A 23,894-nucleotide genomic window follows, 5' to 3' on the forward strand; every position below is an offset into this window, starting at 1 on the left:
ATTGCTGCCACACAATCTGAACCCACTTCCTCTGTACACTGTTCCATCATTTCCTCTATCTCAACAGGCATTCTTGAAAGACTGTCAGCATCCACATTCTCTCTACCTGGGCGATATCGGATGGTGAAATGGAAGTCTGCAAGCTCTGCCACCCATCTACATCCAGTTGCATTTAGCTTGGCACTTGAAAGGATGTAGGTGAGGGGGTTATTGTCAGTGAACACAGTGAAAGTAGGCGCATAATAAAGATAATCTCTGAATTTCTCTGTGACGGCCCACTTCAGTGCGAGAAACTCCAGTTAGTTTCGTTCAGCTGCAGTCAATGTCCGGGAGCCATAAGCAATCACACGGAGTTTATTATCTTGTTGTTGGTATAGAACTGCTCCGAGGCCTTGAGCTGAGGCATCGGTATGGAGGATGAATGGTTTAGAAAAATCTGGGAACCCGAGGACTGGTGGCTCAACTAGGCAGTCTATTAGTCGTTCCAATATGCGCTGATGTTCTTCAGTCCACACAATTGACTTGTGTGATGGAACCCCTTTACTCTTTCTTGTGACTTGTTTTGTGTTTGTCTGGTTTTGGGATGCATTGTTATCTTCTGTTGTGCCCTTCAACAAGCTATACAGTGGACCTGCAATACGGGAGAAGTCCCGTATGTACTGCCTATAGTAACTTAACAAACCCAAGACAGTTCGCAGCTCTCCCACATTGCTTGGTCTCCTGTCCTTCAAGGCAGTCACTGCATTGGTGTCAGCTGGATCAATTTTGCTACCTTCGGCTGAAACAATTCTCCCTAGATAGCGAACCTCGTGTTTGAATAATTCACATTTACTGGGTTTAAGCTTGATTCCATACTTCCTCAGTAGTTGAAGCACTTTTCTGACATGATTGATATGGTCATCAAATGAATGACTGTACACTAGAGTGTCATCAAGGTAGGGTACACAGATGTTGTCTCGCACCTCTTCCAGACACTCTTCCATGCAGCGTTGGAAGGCTGCAGGTGCATTCATCAGCCCGAATGGAATCCTTATCCATTCGTACAGGCCCCATGGTGTCACAAAAGCAGTTAAAGGTCGGCTGCCTTCATCCATAAAGCCCTGATGGTAGGCCTTGCCTTGGTCTAACAATGAAAACCATGAGTTGCCACCAAGACTGTCGAGAATGTCCTGCACTCGAGGGATTGGTTGTCTGTCTGGATGAGTCTTTTTGTTTAGTTCTCTGTAATCTATACAAAGACGTAAGCTGCCGTCCTTCTTTCTCACGCAGACAACTGGTGAGGCATAAGATGAGTTGGATTTCTTGACCCATCCTTGGGCAATAAGGTTGTGCAGATACTCTTTCATCTCTTTGTATAGCGGCTTTGGTACCGACAGGTAAGTGCGTGCTACAGGATCCATATCCTTCAATGATATCTTCAGTTTCAACTTGTCGATACATCCAATATCATAATCTGCTTTGGAAGGAAGGAAGGAAGGAAGAGCATTCCTCACGGAGCATCTTTTGTACCACCCCCCTTTCAGATTCACTCAGGTGCGTAAGGTCAATTGGTGGGTCCCATGAGGTGTCAGGAATTTGCTCACTCTCTGCATTCACTTGATTCACCAATAATGGGGAGCACTGGTCAGATTTCTCTAAAACCGTCGCTGGGTACACAGCTTGAATTTGCTCTAAGGTGCCCACAACAGTTTTTCCTGACAGCTCAATATCGTGATCAGTGGGATTTTGCACATCAAGAACAATATAGGGGGGGACCCCCCTTCTGAGTTCTACTAGTGTCTCACAAAACTCCAGACCTTCAGCCCACTGAGGGTTTATGTCAGGCTCAAAGAGAAGTGTAGTGTCTTTCTTCAGCGGGCGGGTCTGCACCTTACAGTCGATCTGAACAGAAGTATGTTTGGGTACAATGACTTTCTCTTTTGTTGTTCTCACAACAAAATCATGTGATTGTTTAGCAGTCACTAAATCAATAAAGGTTGTGACATTTTCTCTTTTAAGGCAAGGGAAAGCCCCTCTTAATGCCTCGTGCAGCTGCTCAGTTCTTTCAGCATCCATTTGCTCTATAGTACTAGTTTTCAGTATTTGCTCAATGACATTAAAGCCTAGAATGGGCTGCGAAAGACTTCCGCCTTTCACCACTAACATGGGGACTACAAGTTCTTTAGGGTTTGCTCCCTCAGCAGCTAGACCAAAAATGACTTCAATGAAACCCTTGTAAGGGATGTTTTGACCATTAGCAGCTGAGATTTTTAAATTGTCAGGTGCATCAAGTAACTGAGAAACATCTCTTAATTTCTCATGTGGTAAATACTTCTTTTTCCACTCTTCATCAACAATACACACTTGGGAGCCTGTATCCCATAAGGCTTGAATTTGGTGGCCTTGTATATAACAGTCAACTATACACTGTTTCCCAACAAGAGCAACAAGATGGGACTTTTGAATTTTCCCAGAACACCACAGTAAGAGCAAAGCTGTTGGGACGTTACACTATTATTGGTTACTCCCTGTCCCGTGGGGGCAACCACTGTCCGTTTAAAGGTTGATCTTTGTCTGGTCTAGTTAGTTTCGCCCTGCAGCCTGCAAGAAAGTGTTCACTACTACCACATCGATAGCTATGGTTGCAGTACTCAGTCCCACTTTGCTGGCAGCCAAAGCATTTCCTTAGGCGTGCTCGGTTTACAGCAGGATATTGACGTTGTGGTGCAAACCTCTGTTGATACTGGGCTGTATCACCTCTCCGTCCAGGTCCCACAGGAGGCCAGTAGTTTTGTGGCAGATGCTCAAGATGAGAAAAGGGAACACATTCTGGTGCTGCAAGTGAGGCAGAATACTGTGTTTGTGCCGGACTAGGCTGTTGAATTATTTCTTTGATTTGTGCGACGTCAGCTCCAAGATTTTTCAATAATGCCATGTCAGAACGGATTTATTTAAGTTCATTTAGTAGGTCAGGCTGAGCTTTGCTGATGGATTCAGGTTTTAGGTTTTTCCCTTTTTTATCTGCAGGGGTGTCAGACTGAAGTGAATGCACAGTGGTTGGCCGCTGCTGGGAGAGTAACTTCTTTTTATTTTGTCTCTCTGCTTCATTTGCACAGGCAACATTGAGTTTCTCAAGGAGGAGCTCATCACTGGTTGCGGTTTCCTGTAGATAGGGCTGGAGGTCACTCTTAATGTTATCATTTTGCAGGCCTGTCAGAACTGTATGAAGGAACATGCTCTGTACAAGCACAGGATCATATCTTAAGCCAGATTCAGCTTCTTGCGATGCAAACAGAATTTTCTGTCTTAAGTCTAGGACACGGATTAAGAAAGTTTGTGGGGTTTCTTTAATGCTTTGGACCTCTGACGTGAGTTTTTTGTAAAGTTCTGTTGCACCTCGTTCTTGGTAGTGGGACCTTAGAATCCTCCTCAGGGTAGGCAATGTAAGGTTGGTTTTGCCCTCTAGGTAGCTACGCAATTGTAAGCCTGGTGCTATTGCCCTAATTACTGCATCAACTATTTCTATTTCAGGGACTCCTTTGCTGATGCCTTGTTCAATCTGATGAGCTAGGCTGGAGAAAGTTAGTTTATCCTTTTGGCCGGGCTCACCAATCTGACCTGCTATTTTGAATTCTCTGCCCCACGGTAGTGTCAGAAAAGGTGGAGTGGTTTGTTTAGCACTATTGTCCCCCACACTCATCGACAGTTTGACTGTACTAGGTTGCTTCGCCTTGTTCTGTCGTGATAATGCAAGAGCCAACTGAAGCGTCTCTATTTCCTTTATCAGTTGTTCTTCTACTGAGGCCTCACCAACCTGTTCCTGCACCTCATCTGTCTGGTTAGTATCTGAGGTTTTGTGTCCCGATGTACCGTTCTGAGCAGCCTGTTGCAACTCAAAAATTTTGTCTTTCAAAATCAGTAGCTCAGACATTCCCTCATCTTCAAGCTCACCCAGCTCCTCTCTTTCTAAGTGCTGTATTATATAGGAAATGAGAGAGGAACGACTTTTACCCGATACCCTTTCAAGTTTTGAACCAGCAATATTTAGGAAATCACAAACTTCTATCAAAATGTCTCTTGTCACTGTATACAATGCACCAGCAACTTCTAACTTCAGGTCCTCTAGCCCTGAAGACTCCATTTCAGTCTGTGGCTTGTGGAAAAGATTAGTGTGATGTAAGACCTCTTTGCAGAAGAGTCAGTGCAGCTTCCCTGGCACCAGTAGTTAACCTCAGGTTGCATGCAGGTCCCTCTGCGTAACTGTCGAAACCAGCACACTGTATCTCCCACCGTGGTATTTGATGTGAGAGGTTGAATGATGACTGGGGCGTCTATCTGGGACAGCGGGCCCTCATCACATTCATCCCAGCGGTGCCTCCAAAATGTTACACCCTGAAAAGGGGCTGAAAAGGGGATAAGTCAATGACGACGCTCAGACACGATGCTTCTCTTTCAGCAGCTTCATTGCGAATGAGGCATCTGAGCTCCCCCTTCTGGCAACGGCAGGCATAACTAATCAACCATGATCACTAAATCACATGGATTATTCCCCAGGCTCGACAAGTGGATCACAGATTGCATTTTACACAGGTTGTAGTCACATTAAGGATTATTATCCGGTTGAACATAGTCATGAACTCTTTTAACTATTTTAGCCTGTGTTACATTACGTCTCTTAATGGGACTTCTTTTACCCTTGTTTATACATTTACATATTTGAAATAAATTGAATAATATATTGGGTAACTTTTAACCACAACTTTTTACTCCATTATGAACTTCAACAAATAATCAATCTATCACAATTGCATCCACAAATTGAGCTGAACATGCAGGTACATAGATTCTGTGCTGTTCTTCACTGATCACCTACCTGACTGACAGAGTAATGAAGGACTTCCCTCCCTCGGTGCTTCTTAATGTGTGAGGATATTCTCCATTACTGAGTTAAGACTTCCTTATTTAGATCTAAGCTCTGGATTATCTTGCACGTCTTGTGGCTCCCAAATGTCTCTTAATTGATTATCATCTGTAGCCTCATACTTTAGCTTTACTTGGCAAATGTGAATGCTTTGTGTGCTGACAAACCCTTTTGCATGTAGTGTTTTTATGAAAAGCCTTATAATTGCCTAATTCTGTGTTTTTGTTCTGTTACAAAAGCAGGCATTCTTACTGTTGTTTAATATTTTAATCAAACCTTTAAGTTTAATTCAGCACAAAAAGCCCCACTGTAAACAAATCCACAGAACAGAACCAAACTCAGCAGCCAAACAGTTTGTCCTCAGAGCAGGTTGACATTCAGAAAAACCAGCTGCCTCAGCTTGGATGGGCTGATGTGCTTTCTCCTTAGTATCTGCCCAGTTTTTGAGAAGACCCTCCAAAGGAACAGATGTTGCCACAATGCACAGTCTCCCCTCCATCACCTTCAACAGGTAGGGAAAGACTGTGGCCTTGGCCTCCCACCAGCTCTGTGGGCCTTCTCCTTGTTGGATGAGGGGCTCCTCAAGATAACATTTCATCTCCATCATAACATCAGCTGTAGTATTTCTCTTTGCAGCATCTCCTGTAGCTCTTTCATCAAAGAGGCTCCACACAGCAGACGTCTGTGGCTCCTCCTTCACTTGGCCCTGTAATGGTGGAGCTGGGTGGGAGTGCACTTTGCTGCTGCAGTTATTCTCTGAAGTGCCTCATCAACAGCTCTGTTGTCACTGAATGCAAGCTTTTTAAATCTACCATCCAGTGATGCAGCTTCTGAGTGGACGGTGTTGAACTCCACACACAGAAACTTTTCACACTCACTGCTAATTTTGTTTTACAGTGAAGCCACTCTGCTCTGCTAGTCCCAATATCTTTCACCTGCAGCAGATGCTGCTTCGTTTGCAGCTGTCAGTCATATTTCTGTGTTTTTGTGTCGCACTCTCCTCCACACTGCTGTCTGTCATCTCACAGGTATGATGTGCGGAGCGATGCTGAACTTCCAATCCCAGCATTTCATGTTGCAGGATCAATTCCCATATGAAAATATCAATATCTAATTTGATTACATTTGTTTTTCATCATAAATATGACAGACAAAAGTAAATTCAGCAATTAGCGGGATGGTCTGCAATACCCTGTTAACAGGAACTACACTCACCACCTCTCATTCATGTGCGTGTTACGGCTCTGCAAGAGTGTGAGCCAATGAGAAACCAGAGGCACAAAACTTTAGACCACAAAACACACAATCTGATGTTGGTTTGTAAAGATGTTGCTGATGAGACTTTGTAGAAAGCAGCTGGTCTGAGTCATGTGATCAGAGTGCAGCAGATAATGTCTGACAGCAGTTTGAAGAGCAAATGGATTCTGTTCTGTTCTTCATCATCACCTACCTGACACCTCACAGCTGTTTCTCACCTGCAGGTCACACAGGAGGATCTGTTGGACTGAAGGTCAGCCTGTCAGTTCCTGCTGTGCTTCTTGTTGCTGCTGTTTTCTTCATGTAGAGAAAACAAAAACAACAAAGAATCAGGATCCAGCCTCATGTTGAGCTGCAGCAAAATAAAATGTCTGAATCTTTTTAAATCAGCACTCTTAGTCTCCCGCTGGTGGTTTCAGCGTTGTCAGTGAACCTGGGGAACATGAGATGATGCTGGTAACAGAAATCAAAGGTAGTGAACAGCAGACAGGGATCAGCTGCAGGTTTAATACACGTCCTGAATTTGGTTTAGTTTTAAGTTTCTGTAAAATAAAACCAAACGTTGTGATTTGTCTCTTTATAAATAAAGTTGAATTGAATTTCTCTCTGAGCTCCTGCTTCTGTTGTCTGTCAGTGATTTTATCAGTTGGACATCAAGTAAAACTTTGCCTTTGGATAAAATGAAAACTGTTCACACAGTGTCTGTAAATCCACGGGTGAAAATAATACATGTAACATTCATACAAGTCCACGAGTGATTGAATGAAATGTGATCATGGAAAAATAAATTCAAAACTATTCAAGACTTTTACCATTAACTGTCGTTCTATTATGAAGTAACAGGAAGGTAATAACACTATAATATAATAATAATAAAGAAAATTAAAAAATATGGTATAACAGAGCTCACTGCCTCACACTGTCGATAGCAGCATTTCTTTTTAACCTTATTTCATTTAAGGCTCAGACGATCATCTGTTTCCACTTAAAGTAGTCTAGCTCTGATATCACTTTAGCCTCTGGATGGAGGATTTGCTATGTTAACTTATAGATAATAAACTCAACGTATTACAGACCAAAACCAAACACGTCCGTAGTATAAGACTGGATTTAACTCCCTTCACACCTGTCTCGACACAACAGTCAGGTCAGTCCCTTCCCTTTTAAGAAATCCACCTTAAATGTATTTTAAATGTAAGTGATGCAAAATGAATTTAATATTTTATCTTTAGTTTGTCAGGTAGCATCAGGTCAGATGGATGATGTTGGGTGAGATGGAGCAGACAGAGATGTCATCACAGCTGAGAGGAAGCAAAAGCCTCAACATCCAGGCTTAAAAGTGATGTAGGGAGCTAAAGCTAAAGCTCTGCTTTCTTTGTGTGCTTGTGCTAACAGCAACTAATGAGAAATGTGATGACAATTGTCCAGCTTTGTCCTTTTATATTCTACCAAATGTGAAGTGAACCTGTGGTTATACAGTATACGATAAGAGCATCTTTATTAGTCCCACATGTGGGAAATTTGTTTTGTTACAGCAGGAAGTGGACAGTGCAGTTACATAGCAAACATGAGAGAACCCTGGAATAGAATAAGAAACTGTACACAACTGTACCCAATAGAATAGAATAGAATGATAGGATAAAAATAGAATACACATGCTACATACAACTGAGTACAAATACAACGTTGTCAGAAAAAGAGTGTTACACTTAGTCCTATTGCACATGTGTGTGTTTGATCAGCTGCAAAGTCTTTGTGGTGGAGTCTGACAGCAGAGGGGAGGAAATCTCTCCGTCCCACATCGTGGGTGCTGCAGCCACTGAAGGAGCTGCTCTGAAGTGCTATAAAGGTTTGTGATGATCAATACAGGTTTACAGCTTAGATCATACTGAGTTCATTATGACTGATATAAATATGTGATAGAATAATAATAAATCGAGTAAATTGTGATTGACAAACAGTTTTAAAGAGAAAGTTTGTTAGTTTAAATTGTGTGAAAGGTCAGAGATGGAGAGAACACCAGGCTGGGGCTGAATATCAGTGTATTACATGCAAATCTGATTGGATGACAGGACAGAGCATAAACTGAAGCTGGCATGGATGTTCTGGGTCTCCTGCCTCTGTGAGATCAGCAGGTCAAAGATTCAATAGCAAAACTTGGTTGTTCCAGCAGCGACGCCGAGGGCAGTGAGCTCTAAAAGCCTCCCAGATGAAAACGTGCCCGATCGAGAGGTGATCTGCTGCTGATGGGTGACGAACCTACTCAGGTCTCCAGCTCTTATCAGAGGAGGCAGTGAAGACACCTGAGCTTCAAGGCAGTCGGGCTGGGCGAGTCTGTGATTACATACTTTTATCTAAGTACAATCTGAGTATTTTACCTGTAAGTAATCTTACAGTATTATGTTATATTGTGAGTCCTTTTCACAGATCTTCCTAGGTTGAAAATTAAACAGTACTAAATGTAACAAGTAGACAGCAGCACTAAAGTCATCAGTTTAATAAGATAACCTTTATTAGTCCCACACGTGGGAAATTTGTTGTAATGGACACAGAGGAAGCTTTTCAAAGGCTTAAGAAGAATAACATGATGCTAGAACATCACATTTTATAATATGACAGTAAAAATAACTCACAGAGATCATCTTCTATGTTTTCCTCCATAAGGGCGGCGAGCCTGGGTCCAGCTATTTGAGTGGTGCCTTGTTTTGGTGAAGCTTTTGAATTGCTTGGCCTTTGAGGCCTGCATGGAGCTCAGGCTGACACTAAGCACAGAAAAGGCCCACAGTGGGTGCACACACAGGATACAGATCTGTCAGGTCATGATCAACAACCACTGACCAAAGCCCTCTGATCTCTGACCTCCCAGCCCATTCTTCCTTCAGTGGGCTGCTTTCAGTCATTATGCAAATGTTCTGTTTATAAGATTGAGGAAACCTGCAGTCAGCTGAGACTGAAGAAGTCACCTGGATGAGTGACGAAACGTTTCTCCCACAAAACGCTGCGTCCAGATGAACAGAATCAACTTTTGGAGATTTACTTACCTGGATGATTGAGCATGCATCAAGACGTTTGGCAGCTGTAGCAGTCGTGGAAAATTCCCTCTGTGGCAGAAAATCCTCGCAGATGCAGTCTTGATAACAATAGATGGATAAAAACTGGAGGAAATCCTCAGAGGCCTTGAAAACTCCTAAATGGAAGTAGCTTCTTCTGCTGGGTCTATTCTGTTGGTCTGACACTGGCTTCCCTTCATTGGCTTCCTGTTAAATCCAGAATTGAATTCAAAATCCTGCTCCTCACATACAAGGTCTTAAATAATCAGGCCCCATCTTATCTTAATGACCTTGTAGTACCATATCACCCTATTAGAGCACTTCGCTCTCGCTCTGCAGGCCTACTTGTTGTTCCTAGAGTATTTAAAAGTAGAATGGGAGGGAGAGCCTTCAGTTTTCAGGCCCCTCTTCTGTGGAACCAGCTTCCAGTTTGGATTCGGGAGACAGACACTATCTCTACTTTCAAGATTAGGCTTCAAACTTTCCTTTTTGCTAAAGCATATAGTTAGACCCTGAATCCTCCCTTAGTTATGCTGCAGTAGACGTAGGCTGCCGGGGGATTCCCATGAAGCATTGAGTTTTTCCTTTCCTTACCTTTATGGTTATGTAAGTTCCAGCTGGAAGGTGATCATCGGTTGGAGATTGAATGGGGACGACTACAAGACTGGTTGTCCCTACCTATGCCCCATTTCCAATCAGGCTGTGCTTACTTGTGTGATGAAGTTTCTGCATCTAGAAGAGCTAAATTAGTTTTTTGTAGAAATTATTATTATTGTAATTAATTATACATTTTTGTAGCTGTAGGAGTGGGAAGCCTTTTACGTCATTTTTGTTTCCTTTCTACAAGGCTTTGTTTGTTGTGTTAGATGTGTCCCTCTGATGTTCCTCTAAAGACAAATAAAACATTTTGTTTTGGTGAAACTGTAAAACTTGCTGTGGCATTGGTGCTTGAATGGGGAAGTCATTTTTTGTGTTGCATACATCTCTGGGCAGATATTTGGGCAGTAATTTTGAACACCATGTAAAAATGTCAGTGGACATAATGCAAAACCCAATGCTTCAAATCACAGCATCTAAAACCAAAATTGTGCCAAAGATGCCTCATTTCTGTTTAATAGGATAAAACAATGCTAGCTATGTTATAGACACAGTAACCCAAGGAAAGCAGTAAGTACACTGACTGACATTGTTACTATGACAACAACAAGCTGACATTTGGACAAAAAAAACCTTTTAGTAATTATTGAGAAAAACATTAAATTTAAATAAAGTTTTAAAAAACACATGACCAAAAATGTAACTAAAACACATCCTCTGGATGTTTCCAGAATATTTTAAATAAATAAATAATTTAAGGAACAACAACAAAAGAAGATCTATAATCAGCATTTATCTCTCCTGTTTTATTTGATGGTGGGGAAATCATAATCATAAAGAGGCTTCTGATTAGAATTTATTTGTTATAAATGTGATTTATATAAACTTTCATTTAGTACGGTGTGTTGATTATATGTAATATATTTTACTTATTATTTATTTACATTCAGTTTTTATTCCTGAGGATTTTTGGTTTTTTTTTATAAAAACTAAAATCAGGACAGAATAATTATTTTATAGTGACAGTATTGACTCTAAGAAAATGGTTAAAAGTTAAAAGTTAGCTCGCTAGATTCCATCTAAATACAATATAGCATTTCCTAACTGAGGGATTTTTGAAACACTTTTGAAACACATTTTTGAAACTTTGTCCAGAGGCGAAGCAGTGGTATCGCAAGTGTGGACCCTTATGAAATACGGCAGTGGAGTAAAGACCCAGACAACCTACTGTCTTACTGCCACTGTCCTACCCCGATATCGTCACCTATCTTGTTAACCCTAACCCTAACGTTCGGATTTCGGTGTGCCCCATGTGTAACCAGCAGGGACGTGCAGAGAGGTTTAAAGGGGCGGGTGCTCAAAGTTAAAAAGGGGCACATTGAACCAGGCTGAATAACAACAACACACATTCATCAAGAATCTAATATGGGAAGGGCGGGGCTGTGTTGATCTGAGACTGTAGACAGTAAAAAGTCCATAGGAGAGATGGTAGCAGACTAAACAAGTGTCATGAGATAATAACAAAATGCAAAGATTGGTGACAGCGCTTGGAACCATAAGGCAACAAAAAACTGACATAAACTCGGCTCTGCCTGTGAATCACTCTTTGCTTCTCTTCTTCCTTCCATCCCATCATTTCATATATCACTCTCCACTTGCTGTCTATGTGAGAACAAGGCACAACTTGCTATTGCAATAAACTATAATCTAATTATCCACACCTAACAACTCTTACACTTAATCTATAATAAAATGATGACAGAAAAATGTTATAGCCCTGCCTTTAGTAGCCTCACACAGCGCCTACTGTTTCCTCCTCATGTCCTTACCAGCCATGTCTGCACAATGTTATATCACGAGTAATATTTTTTTAAATCCAGCTAAATAAAACACACACATGCACGCACACACAGTGACATTTTAGACCTTCAGAATACTGTATATACTATGGGCATCATGGTGCTGATCCAGAATCCTTACATTATTATTTATTACTAGAGCTACAATAATAAAGCAAAGAGGAGGGGGAAGTAATAAATATGAAATAATGTATTTATGATGATTCCATTTGTTTCACTATCCACTCTGTGCAGGGGCAAAGCTTATTACAAGTTTAAACTGTAGAGATACAATCATTTTACTGCTGTAAAATCCAAATTTTGTCTTATTTAAAATATAAATCTAATATAATCTGCATCTTAATGTATGTTTTTTAAAATACAGCTTGTGTTTTTTAATATATTATAATTATAATAATTATTATGTGGACATGCATATTAGATCGTTTTTTAGTGGAATATAATCCCTCCAGAAAGGCAGGAAAAGCCCAGAAACTTACTTTAAAACTAAATATGTTCCCTAAAACGGTGACAGAGCTACAGACCCATGACAGCCTTACACAGGTAGCCAGCAGCTATGACCAGCACTACCTGTGCAGTTAATAAAAGGACAGGTAATGTTTGTCGCGCTGTTGCACACACAGCACGCTCATTTGTTTCAGTTCGTCAGTTGCAACAAGACAACTTACCAACGTGTACGTAATAAGCTGATACTCCTGGGTGCTACACACTACAGTGTGCGCTGTACACCTACTTACTGGTTTTGTCGCATCAGTCTGTGTCTCTGAGTTAACTTGTGTTTCTCCTACAGCTCCGGACCGCTAAAAATGCGCGTGCTCTTTGTGAGCTCGTTCCCGGCTCGTAACCAGCGCGTTCTGCCGTCGAGGGCGACCATTGGTTAATAGTGATCATGTGACTGATGCAAGCCAGATCCTTTTATTTAGCAAAACTGTGATTAATAGTTAAATATTATTGTTGAGGGGCACAGACAGGACTCCGCACGCACACACACATAAAAAAATAAATTTAAAAAATTTAAAAGTTGCCTCAACAAAAGGGCACTTTGGGCACTCATCAGGAAAGGGGCGGGTGCTCAAGCCCCTCTAGCCCCCCCCTCTGCACGTGCCTGGTAACCAGTAGCAGTCCTAGCCTGTTTGGCGCCCCGGGCGAACACTCCCTTTATTTTTTCTAAACTGAGCACCTGATGGCTTTGAACGTTTCTTGTCCATCTTACATTGGTTTTAATTTTGCAGTATGTATTCTCCAGTATGAACACAAATAATCGAGGACTCGAGGATCGCCACAACATAATCTAACACACCTACACCTTAGTTCACAGATTCACTTTGTCTGGGGTTTATTTCTGGGATTTCACACAACCCAGGATTCAAATCATGAATACATAATGGGCTTGGATTTACAACACTATGAATGAAATGTGCTCTATTTGGAAGCAGCAGGGCCCCCCTCCCCTTTCGACGGGTTGTGTGTGAGACTTTGAATCAACAAAATATAAAATATAGATTTTAAATTGTTATTGATCCCTTTACCCCGAGTCCTAAAGTGTATATTTATTTATATTTATTGTTTGTTTACTTGCACTGCTGTAACTGGAGCCTCGTCGTCTCGTCTCTCTATATACTGGACTGTAGATGACAATAAAGTTTACTTTGACTTCGGCAGTGAGCAGGCGCACCGAGGGCTCTCGGGCTCACTTTTCGCGTATAGAATTTCGAAAAAACATCGGTGCAAATTATAAGTCTGTATCATAATGTCTGCTGTTTTCGTGTTTGTTGTTTTGTTTTTATTTTGTTTTATTTTGCGAGTTGGTTATTAGATGCAGCTCCAGTCAGTCAGAGAATCCCCCGCCCTCTCCGCACTCTCCTCCCTGTGCTGCAAGCAGCAGGCGCACCTCGCAAACGGAGGGCGCCCTTACTCCCAGCAAATGGCCGATAGAAAACCGATTGGTGCCTATGCCATTCACAATATGCCGATGCCCGTGATGCCGCCCCCCACCTCGATGCTACCCCGGGCAACCGCCCATGTCGCCTGTATCAAAAACCGCTACTGTGTGTAACGTTGGTACCCAGTCTGGATTTGTGTGATTCATTTCATAGGCAGGCTTCCCTACAGTTGTGCGAAAGAATTAGCGAATCATTACATAGCACGTATGTCTGCACAGTCACTTAATTCTATGTTTGTTCGCAATTTCTACAACCTCCGAGAGCCCCAACGATAATATTATTAAGCTATAAAGAGTGATATGAACATATATAGAACTTACCGGAGTGAAAATGTCTGGAGCACCAACAGATATCTGGAGATGGAAGAGAACTGGATATCAGCTCGTCTCACGGCTGCTATCCAGGCTAGACGCCTTCGTTTTGTAAGGTCCGCCATGTAGTATTTTTACTCAGTTGTATAAAGCATTTGTATTCTATTTTTATCCTATTGTATATTTTATTCTATTTATTCTACTGTATATAGTCTAGTATTTTATTTTATTCTATTCTGTACAGTTGGGTACAGTATTTTATTCTTGTCGTATTCTAATTTTTGCTTCATAACTTTTGCACTGTCCACTTCCTGCTGTGACAAAACAAATTTCCCACGTGTGGGACTAATAAAGGTTATCTTATCTTATCATGTTGCTTCCAGGTTGGGAAAGAATAAAAAGACAAAACCTTTTTAGGCTTATTCCCGTGCCGGTCGTGTGATCGAACATTACAGCCAGCATTGAAGATCCATAGCTGTGTGCTCCTTTTTCGCTTGCGCTTTGTTTGGTCCCGGAAAATGGCGCATCAGGCCAAAATCCTTTCCACGCCCACCCCTGTGACATCACGCTGGTTTAGACTGCCATTTTGGGGGTCTAAACAAAGCGCAAGCGAAAAGGGAGCGAAGGCACAACAGGGTTTATCTTTTCATTCTTTCCCAACCTGGAAGCAACATGAGGCGGCTCGTGTATCGATGTTACCAAACTCAGGCGTCTAGCCTGGAGAGCAGCTGTGAGAGGAGCTGACGTGCAGTTTTCTTCCATCTCCAGATATCTGTTGGTGCTCCAGACATTTTCATTCCGGTAAGTTCTAAATATGTTCCTATCACTCTTTATAGCCTATTAGTTTCATTTTCTATGCGCTCTGAGCTCATAACAAATTAGAACAAACATACTGAGTGATTTTGCAGAACTACACTGAAAAAAATAATCAGTGGGATAAACATAAAAAAATTATTGTAAGCGGTTGCACGAAATTAAGTTATGTTTGGTTAACCTTAGTTTTTTATGTTATACCTGCACACATTTTTCTGGTAACACGAACATGACTTTTTTATGTTGTTGTTATGTTTTTCATTCCGGTCAAATATTTATAGAAACCACTTGTTTATCAGACATGAACTTTTTGTGTTAATTGTATTGGACTACTATGTGTTATATTGACAAGATTATTTTATGGTAAGCTTATTTTATTTTATAACAAATTTCTAATATATAATATATAATCTAATATATAATTGAGTGTTCAATAAATAAAACTAAATTAAGGCTGATCTTACTGTATGTACTGTACACTTTCAATCAAAGAAATAAGCAAAACATTTTTGAACAATGACCTGTATTTTTGAAAATACTACACAGTTGTAAAAATGGACTTTCAATTCAGGCTTCCAAAATATACATGAGTCATATTTGTACAATGCATCTCTTGAAAAACATTCCACAACATTCCTCAAAGTTATCTGCTGGAACCTGAATTCAACATTGTGGGGCCTTGTGACATCGCACTTATGTAAAAAATAGTTTTTTAAATGTAAGAACCATAAGGTAAGGTAATATGGCAACAGGGGTGTAATTATTAAAATGACACAAAGAAGAGACTTAAAATAACATTATAACCCACAGGCACACAACCAAGAGACCTAAACTGATTAGTATTGGCTTGCTTCTATCACTAAACATCACAATCACTAATACTACACGATGCAATCTGTTTGTAGTGGTGCACCTTGGGAAAAAAATTGCAAATTGGTGAAATTGGTGCAAGGCGCCATTTCCATTGAGAAAAATGGACATTCAAAGTTTGAATTTAAAAAAAAAACAAAACCATGGCTTGAAAAGTGAAAACTGCAGTAATAAAGGCCCCAAGTTGAAAAGTGCCAGAAAAATAAGTTTCACTATGTACTGCAACTTTACCAGTGCTGGCTTAAAAGAAAGGATGGTACATATTCGAAGAGGTAAACATGTTGTTCCCACATCATAACTGGAAAACTGTTCAATCGTACAGTCTGGTCCTGAGAACCTGGGCCTTCTTTGAAAGGCTGTTCCTTTTGAGCTCCATAACCAGTTTCTATAATACCTCGAAGGTATACTTTTCCAGTGGGTAGGTGAGGTTCAAAGTGTACATTAGTCCAAACAGCATTGCAGCTGCTAGGGTATAGTTATCCAAATCCTGCCAGACTCTCTGGCCTTCAAGGACTATCCCGATGTCCTCAGGGCTGCCATTGGCATCTCTTGACTTTATGATGTAAATTCCCATGGTTGTTTCCTTATTAGATCGTTGGATAATGGCTTCATCTGTGGCCTAGAAAATGCAGAATTCCAAAATTTAATTAAACAGAACACTGGTCAAAGAACATTATACCAAATCTTATTTTAATCTGTGTCACTATTCCAAAAAATGTTAACATTGACACATTAGGTGAACAAAAATGGATTCATTACAGCATGTGATTTGAGTCCTCAGAATGCTTAAAAAGGTAATGCATGAAGTGAAATCTCCATGCAAAGAAGCAGAATACTGTCAGAGCATAGAGAGGTGTTCAACTATGAACTCCACACATCGTTCTGATGCAGGTAAAAGAAAAAACAAAAACAAAAAACGCACCCATGGTAAATTGTGAAAATCCCAGGTGATTTTCAACATACTCCTGGCATAGAGTGACAAGCAGCATTTTGTTAAAATTATTATTTTCCCTAAAGTGTATACACAAAGTATTTTTTTCTTACCTGGGCCGTGGGCTCCAGAATGTTCTGCAGTCTTCTTCCTATTTGTCCTCCTCGCCTTTTGAAGACCTTTATGAGTTTGTCAGATAGCACATCTATCTGCGAGAGTAATCTGGACTGCAGTGGCATGGTGGTAATGCGCTTAAACTCTGCATTTATCTAAAAAGACAAGTTGTCACATAAAAATGCTGTCAAAATCTCAAATCTCACAAGGTTACATCCACACAAAGTTGTTATTTTTTGTCATGTTACTATTTATTAGCTATGGGTCCCATGTTGCTGAGCAGTTCCATAGTTGCCCTTACTTCCATACCACCCAAAGCCTGTTTGCAATCACAGCAGTTGCCTCCTTCTGGCCATTTTGCAGTTCTGCCAAATGACCCAGAAACTACATCTATTATTGTCATATACACATCAAGGTCTTTCATTAATACTTAGTTAAATTAGTTAATTTGACCTTTCCAGAAAATTTACCTTACAGAATGTGAGATAACATATGCAAATCTTCACCCCCCCCCCCCCCCCCAACAGAGCCCACCCCATGGCAAACTAGCTTATTTAACTGTTTAACTAAAACATTTTAGGTACAACCAGTTAACTAAATGGACACGAGTTTGTTAGTCTGTATTCACTGAGAAAAAACAAGCGAATGTGACTGGGCACACACTGAAAAAAAGCTAATGCACATAATATTGTCCTGCAGCTTAAGCTAGCATTATCGTTAGTTAACTTAAGGAATGACTTGTTTTTTCCATTATGTTGCTCAACAGGAATTCATGAGAAAAACTTCCCCATATAATGGATGTTCTCTTCGTTTCCTCTCAAACATGTAGTTTTCAGTTTACCTCGACAAAGTAAAGCTCAGCACCAAACGTAAACGAAGCAACGACAAAAAATGGCGGACCGCCACAGTGAATTTTCCCTCGCAGAACACGCCCTGGGGGGGGGGGGGGTTTCAACAGAAAACACAACTATTTTCTGTTATTTTGATATGACTGGTTTTAAAAGACTGAACATCCTTCTAAAACAAGTGAAAGGCGTGAGACTTAATTATGTTTAGACCAAAAATATAACTGATTCATGTTGGATATATTTACTGTATTTTTACTAATTTAACAACGTCATCATTGCATTAGTTGCTTTATGCTATAGCATTACGCTTACATTAGCTTGAAGCTCAAGGTCGTCATTTTATTTAATTTCTTTTTCTGGGCTTACAAACAGGACACACAACATTTAGATAACCGTTACACTGAATCTTGGGTCTGTGTTGAGTCTTCCAGCTGCTGACTACAGAAGCTAGATTGACCTTTCAGCATGTTTATAGTGGCTGTGGTTATGTGCTGGTAATGTTACCGTGTGTGAGCAGTCATATTGGCAGCAGACATGTTTCAACAAACTAGTCATATCCCGGCCCTACATTAGCTTGTTTAATGGTTAAGACACTGCAGGTACCACCACTTACTACAGACACTGATGCAAGTTTGTAATAGTCTGTTAATTTAGACTGAAAGAATATACAAACAATATTAACTCACATTATATATGTTAATTACTAATTTGCTTATCGCATAATTTCGGTTACCATTAGCTAACTGGAGCCTAACATTGGCCTTTCATGGTTTTCGATAAACAGCCCACATACCTGTAAAATAACAACACCCCAGTAAAAGTCCACATATATAAAGGGTCTACACTCTTTCTCACTGGTGTGTTAGCTTTAAAATCCTATTTACCTTCAAGTGTAAAACTCCAGATGGTAGTAGATTTTCCAAAGCGAGAGACAAAAATGGCGGACAGTGCAGCCGATTTTTCCTTTCCAGGGGGCGGAGCTTGAGGATAAAACACGACTAACTTGTTTCTTTTCAACATGATTTGTTCTAAAAGAATGAATATTCTTAAAGAATATGTGAAAATTAAAAGACAAAAATATGTTTAGATGTGAAATTTAAATTAGTCATGCTGGATATATGAAGTAATTCTATGCAGATTCAACAACCACCCTATTGCATTTTTTTCAGTGTACCTTCTATTTATAGAGTTGCTAATTATTTGGCATTATTGCAGCAAACCAGCCGATGAAATGGATGAAACATCATGACTGGGTTCCAGCGCTACACAAGGGACCTGCTTCAAACATACCACCATGCCAATCAGATTACTTCTTCCATGTGAGGGTGAAGAGGTGACCCTCCTGGATAAGATGGTGAAGGTTTGCTGCGTTTGGTGAACAGTGTGATAATAAAACCAGAGAAGAATGAAACCTGCTCCTGTTAAATGTTCTTAAGTCTTGTGCTGTTATTTTTTCAAAGGATACAGTAAATAAAGTAACGTTAGTAGTGGGTGATATCATGTAAACACTCATGATTTTGTGTAAACATTTTGTCATTTGTAAACTATAAATGACATGATTCTACACTGTAACTGATGTGATGTTCTATAAAGTGGTTTTAATAAAAAAAAAAGAGGCAAAAATTTGTTTGTTTCTTTATTCAGTTTTTGAACAGTGGGACTCAGTCAGTACATATTCAGTAAATGCAAATTATTTACACGGCAGTGCACTACAGGCATAAATCTAGACCCTTAGATAAAACATTATGGGTCATTCCCACAACCCACAGCTTTACTGTGTTCCAGCAAAGTATCCAATAGCAGTGACAACTGCTCCAAAGTGTCATGGTCCGCGGCCCGGCGTCCGAGGTGCTGATGGGATGCCCACGCCCACGGGCGTGGCTGTTAACTCCACACCTGCACCCCATCCCAGGCGATCATCAGGTGGACTATTTGATCCAGCCCAGCCTGCTGCTCCACGCCAGTCCGTAGTCGTCTCACAGCGGTAACGTACACCTGCGGGAAAGCGATTGTGAAAACTCATCTGTCTGAACTAGTGCTAATTCTGTCCTGTGCACTCAGATAACAACTCGGCGTGTTTTTTGAGCCACCTGCCTGTCCACCTGCCCGTCTGGAATTTGGATCGCCTTCAGTACTCGCCACCTCGACTTTCCTGGAGCTCCCCCGCGGACCCTCACCCTCCCTCCGGCTCCCACGGCCCCGCTGTCATCGTAAGACTCATACTCTTCCCCCACGTATGCTGCTATTCCCGCGCCCCAATAATTCTTTTCCTTTTTCTGTTGCAGCCTCCCACAGTCCCGTTTTTGGCGTTCCTGCGCGACTCATCTCCCGGTCCCTTGGTTTCTCTAGTTTCACGCGTGTTTTCCTTCTACCCTCCCGGGACACCTTCAGTTAAAATAAAGTTTATTTTCTCGTACTCCTGTGTGTGTTGGCTCTGCTTCTGGGTCCAGCTTGTGCGCTGAACTTCGGTTCATGACACAAAGTAGCAGGTGGGATTTTTCTTTTTTGAGGACAGCTTCTTTTACCTGTCACTACAGATGGTCTGTTTATGTTTTGATCAAGAGCCTTTTTTTAGGCAGCTGAAGAGGAGAAGTCCATCTCATGGCCAACCTCTGGCTGTATCTTGATCACATTACCCAGCAAAACCCAGTATGCAGGTTCATCTATGTTAAGTCTAATTGTTGAATGTTGCCATTGTGTTTCTTAAATTTGTACAGTCTTAGTTTAAGCAGTAGGATCAAAGCCATTCCTTTGATCCTGACCACCTCTCCAACCACTCTGTGCTGGGGGAGGTTTTATTGTAGATACATCCTATCTGAAAGATCTGTTTCTTTTGATGTAAGCTTCCTGGGTTTTCGACCCTTTGGTCAGCAGGAGGTCTGACACACACATTCTCACATAACACACACACACACACACACACACACACACACACACACACACATTCTTACAGAAGTTCACACATATACATAAAATGCTTTGTCTTAGAACCAAGGGGGCGTGGCTTTGTTCTGACGTGTTTTGTGTGAACTGTCTCTCAATAAAAGGTAGCAGGAGGAGGTCAGATCTGGGGGTCATTTTCGTGGTGGACACAGACGAGGCCTCCCTTGCGCAAATAATCGATCGATCGACTGTCTTGTTTTCTTCATGATGAATAAGTCTCTAGAATTAGCGGGGCTTGTGGAAACACAGACCCAACAATCTGTAACAGTCCTTGTGCCACGGATCAACACTGTTGCTTCTACATTAAACAGAAGAGCAGCGACATGGCTGCAGGTCTCTGCGACTCCGGCCATACAGGTGCAGTGGGCAGCTTCAACCTTCCCTGTGATGCTCACAGTGACCCATGGCTGCAATACTGGTTCATTCAGCCTTTGAGAGTGCAGGACCTGAAACACACACAGACAAATTTCATTTAAAGACAAGAACTATGAGCCAAGGCCGACATAAATGTGTTTAATCTACTTTATCATAAATGTAACAAAGTGTTTAGAAAGTTAGCACATACATGTAATTTTTCATTTCTTTATGTGTCCATCTATAGAACGCTGCATGTTATAGTGTAAATCTGCCTGTTCTCTGTCAGAAACCTGCCTGCAGAAAATGAACCTAAAGTATGTAATGCAAGGATGTCATCACTTTAGAGATGGAGAAAGCATAAAGTGACAATTATGAATCACTTAATATGATAAGGAGATTCTGCAGGTCATTGATCAAAGTATAAAACTAAAATAAAATGTATTTTTAGTGACACAGGATACAAACATGGAAGCAAGATGTATAATTAGGATTATTTATAATAAATATGAATAAATTAGTGCAATTTCTTTAACCATAAGGAATAACTAAATCCTTCAGGACAGTGTCTCATCAATGCACTGAACTCACTATGTTATCCATCTAACAGCCTCCACATGTTCTCACTGTAATTTCCCCTCATGAATGAATTTATGCTGCACTAATCTGAATGTTTGCAGGGAAATCAAACACATTTCACTCGCTGTACTCGAGCTGACTTACCTTTGTTTGAATGACGACTTGTACGCGCTGACTCCACAGACAAGGTACGAAAATATATCAGGCTACGTCAGTAGCGGTTGGTCTTCAGGGTTTCTACTCCACGGCCGTGTTTCATACGGGTCCACATTTCCAATGCACGCTATTTTCTGCAAGTACCGCTGCTTTGCCTCTGGACGCAATCAGTCTCTATACAGTCCATTCTCTTTTGAGCTGCTTTTAAGCATCTTGTAATTGGCGTTCCAACACTGTGTGTTTGTGTGTGCCCTATAGGGCTTTAGAGTTGATGTCACGCCGCAGTGCATTGTGGGATCGCGGCGCCATGTTAGAAAGCCACAAATCAAAACAAACACACTGTGCTGGAAGCAGGTCTGCCAGAACCATGCTTAAAATCAGCACAAAAGACAAAGAGACTGCTTGCGCCTGGATGCCAAGAGACGTTAGGCTGTTTGTTCTAATTTTCTATGACCTCAGCGCATTGAAAATAAAACTAAAAGCCTATAAAGAGCAATACGAATTTCTTTAGAACTTATCGGAATGAAAATGTGGAGAACACACCAAGAAAAAATGATGACAGAGAACTCGATATCAGCTCGTCTCACCGCTGCTCTCCAAGCCTGACATCTTCGTTTGGTAACATCAGATACATGAGATCCCTCACGTTGCTTCCAGGAGGGGAAACAGTAAAAATAGAGCCCATTTTCCAGCTTATTTCTTTCCCTATCGTGCGATCTAACACTGCAATCGACAACACAGCAAGCCATAGCTGATGTTTCCATCTGCTTTCGCTCCTGTAGCCCTTTGTTTGGCCTACTAACATGGCGGCCGACCAAATATCGTGACCACGCCTCCTCCCATGACATCACGCTCTAAAGCCCTATCGAGCTGGTGGGTAAGAGACGTCTCCGAAAACATCAGCGGACTTTTGCAAATATGTGATGTCTTGATAAACCAAATATTTGAAATTTACACGACTACTTTCTCACCTGAAAATATGTTAAAAGTTTATTTTGTGACCAAGAAAGATTAATAAAAGTAATTTAAAACCTTAGTAGTGGCCGCCAGTGTTGGAAACTGAAATTGGCTGGGCCACGCTTTGAATTCTGGGATATGGTGGGCCACGAAGGACACACCCAACCCATCCTTCAAATTCGGGGAAGTGAAGGACGCATTTGAAGGAGTCTATGGATTGGGACAGCCTTCGTCGCCTGACTGTAACTTAATCGGCCTTCAAATGCAGCCTCCGGTGGATGCAGCCGACGTTTTGGGACACAGCTGCTGAGAGTGCCAGCAACACATAGCGAGCAGGTCCGCAGAGATCTGAGCACGAGCAAATGCAAAAACTGAGCCATATGGGCTGTTATTGTGTGTGTATATGGATAATAGCAAACACTGAAATACATTTTTTGCACACAGCAACGAATTTTCTTTGCTCAAAATAAATCTCTCCTCAAAATGCAACACATATTTATTTTTTTTTTTTTTACGTGCGCTCAAATGTTTCATGTGCCCTCAGAATAGTGGTACAAAAATAACACTGTACTGCACAGCAAAAAGAGGACGGTCACGTGACTGCAGTTAACCTCTCTGCCACCAGGTGTCATTGCTGGGCTTTACAGACCTGAGTACATACAGGAGGGTCTAAGTTTGAGCTTTTTATTCATTTTTACAGCATTTTTGATCCCTCATTAGTTCATAAAGTACAGATACAAAGAATAAAACATTTTGAAACAACTACAAAATAAAAGATTATGACACATAAAATAACAAAAACAAATAATAGTAATTAAAATTATCATAAGAAAGGAAATAGACTTTAGAAACACTGAAATTTCTAAAGACTCCACTGAATCAGGGTCAGATGTGTGTGGAGGTCTAAAAAGGTTGGTGGATGAGAATTATCATGTGCAATGCTCCAGTTTGACCACATGGGGCAGTGCTGTTACACACTCAGACTGTAGGACATAATAACAGTGTTGGAGTGTGAAAGTAAATCAGCTTTTCTCTCAGTGTTTCCAGAGGGATTTCTGATGACATCAAACTGTTTGTGTGTCTGTTGTCACAGCAGCAGCAGCCATCAGTGACACCAGCACACAAAAGCAACACAACAGCAGGTTCAAATACTCAGAGGAACAATTTATTTCAATGTCTGACCAGTTTGTAGTTTGTGTTTGAGTTCAGTTTAAAAACTTTAAAATACTTTATTCCCATCAGCTTTTGCCTTGAGCTTCCAGCTGGCGCCAGGGGGGCTGCATGAGATGAAGATGGTAGCTGTTCTGGTTAGTGCAAACAAACTGCTTCCAATTTTACAGTTGGTCTAATGTCTGTCACTGGTCACCAGGTCTCTCAATTCCCATTGTTCTTCTCCAACATCTTATCCATAT

The 23,894-nt window shown here is 41.1% G+C and overlaps 1 protein-coding gene and 1 long non-coding RNA gene across 2 annotated transcripts in view; one reads left to right on the forward strand and one right to left on the reverse strand.

Moving 5' to 3' along the window:
• LOC309693309 (hemicentin-2-like) overlaps window positions 1–23,894 on the forward strand; it is a 1,543,010-nt gene that overhangs the window by 848,894 nt on the left and 670,222 nt on the right. The window lies entirely within an intron of this gene.
• LOC309696307 lies at window positions 15,243–18,639 on the reverse strand. Its single transcript, XR_014273415.1, has 3 exons — window positions 18,378–18,639; window positions 16,645–16,800; window positions 15,243–16,219 (listed from the first exon to the last, which is right to left on the reverse strand). It is a non-coding gene; the product is annotated as an uncharacterized lncRNA (long non-coding RNA).

The sequence above is a fragment of the Aulonocara stuartgranti genome (genome assembly GCF_965226115.1).
Source record: "Aulonocara stuartgranti genome assembly, chromosome: 3".
Taxonomy (NCBI): Eukaryota; Metazoa; Chordata; class Actinopteri; order Cichliformes; family Cichlidae; genus Aulonocara; species Aulonocara stuartgranti.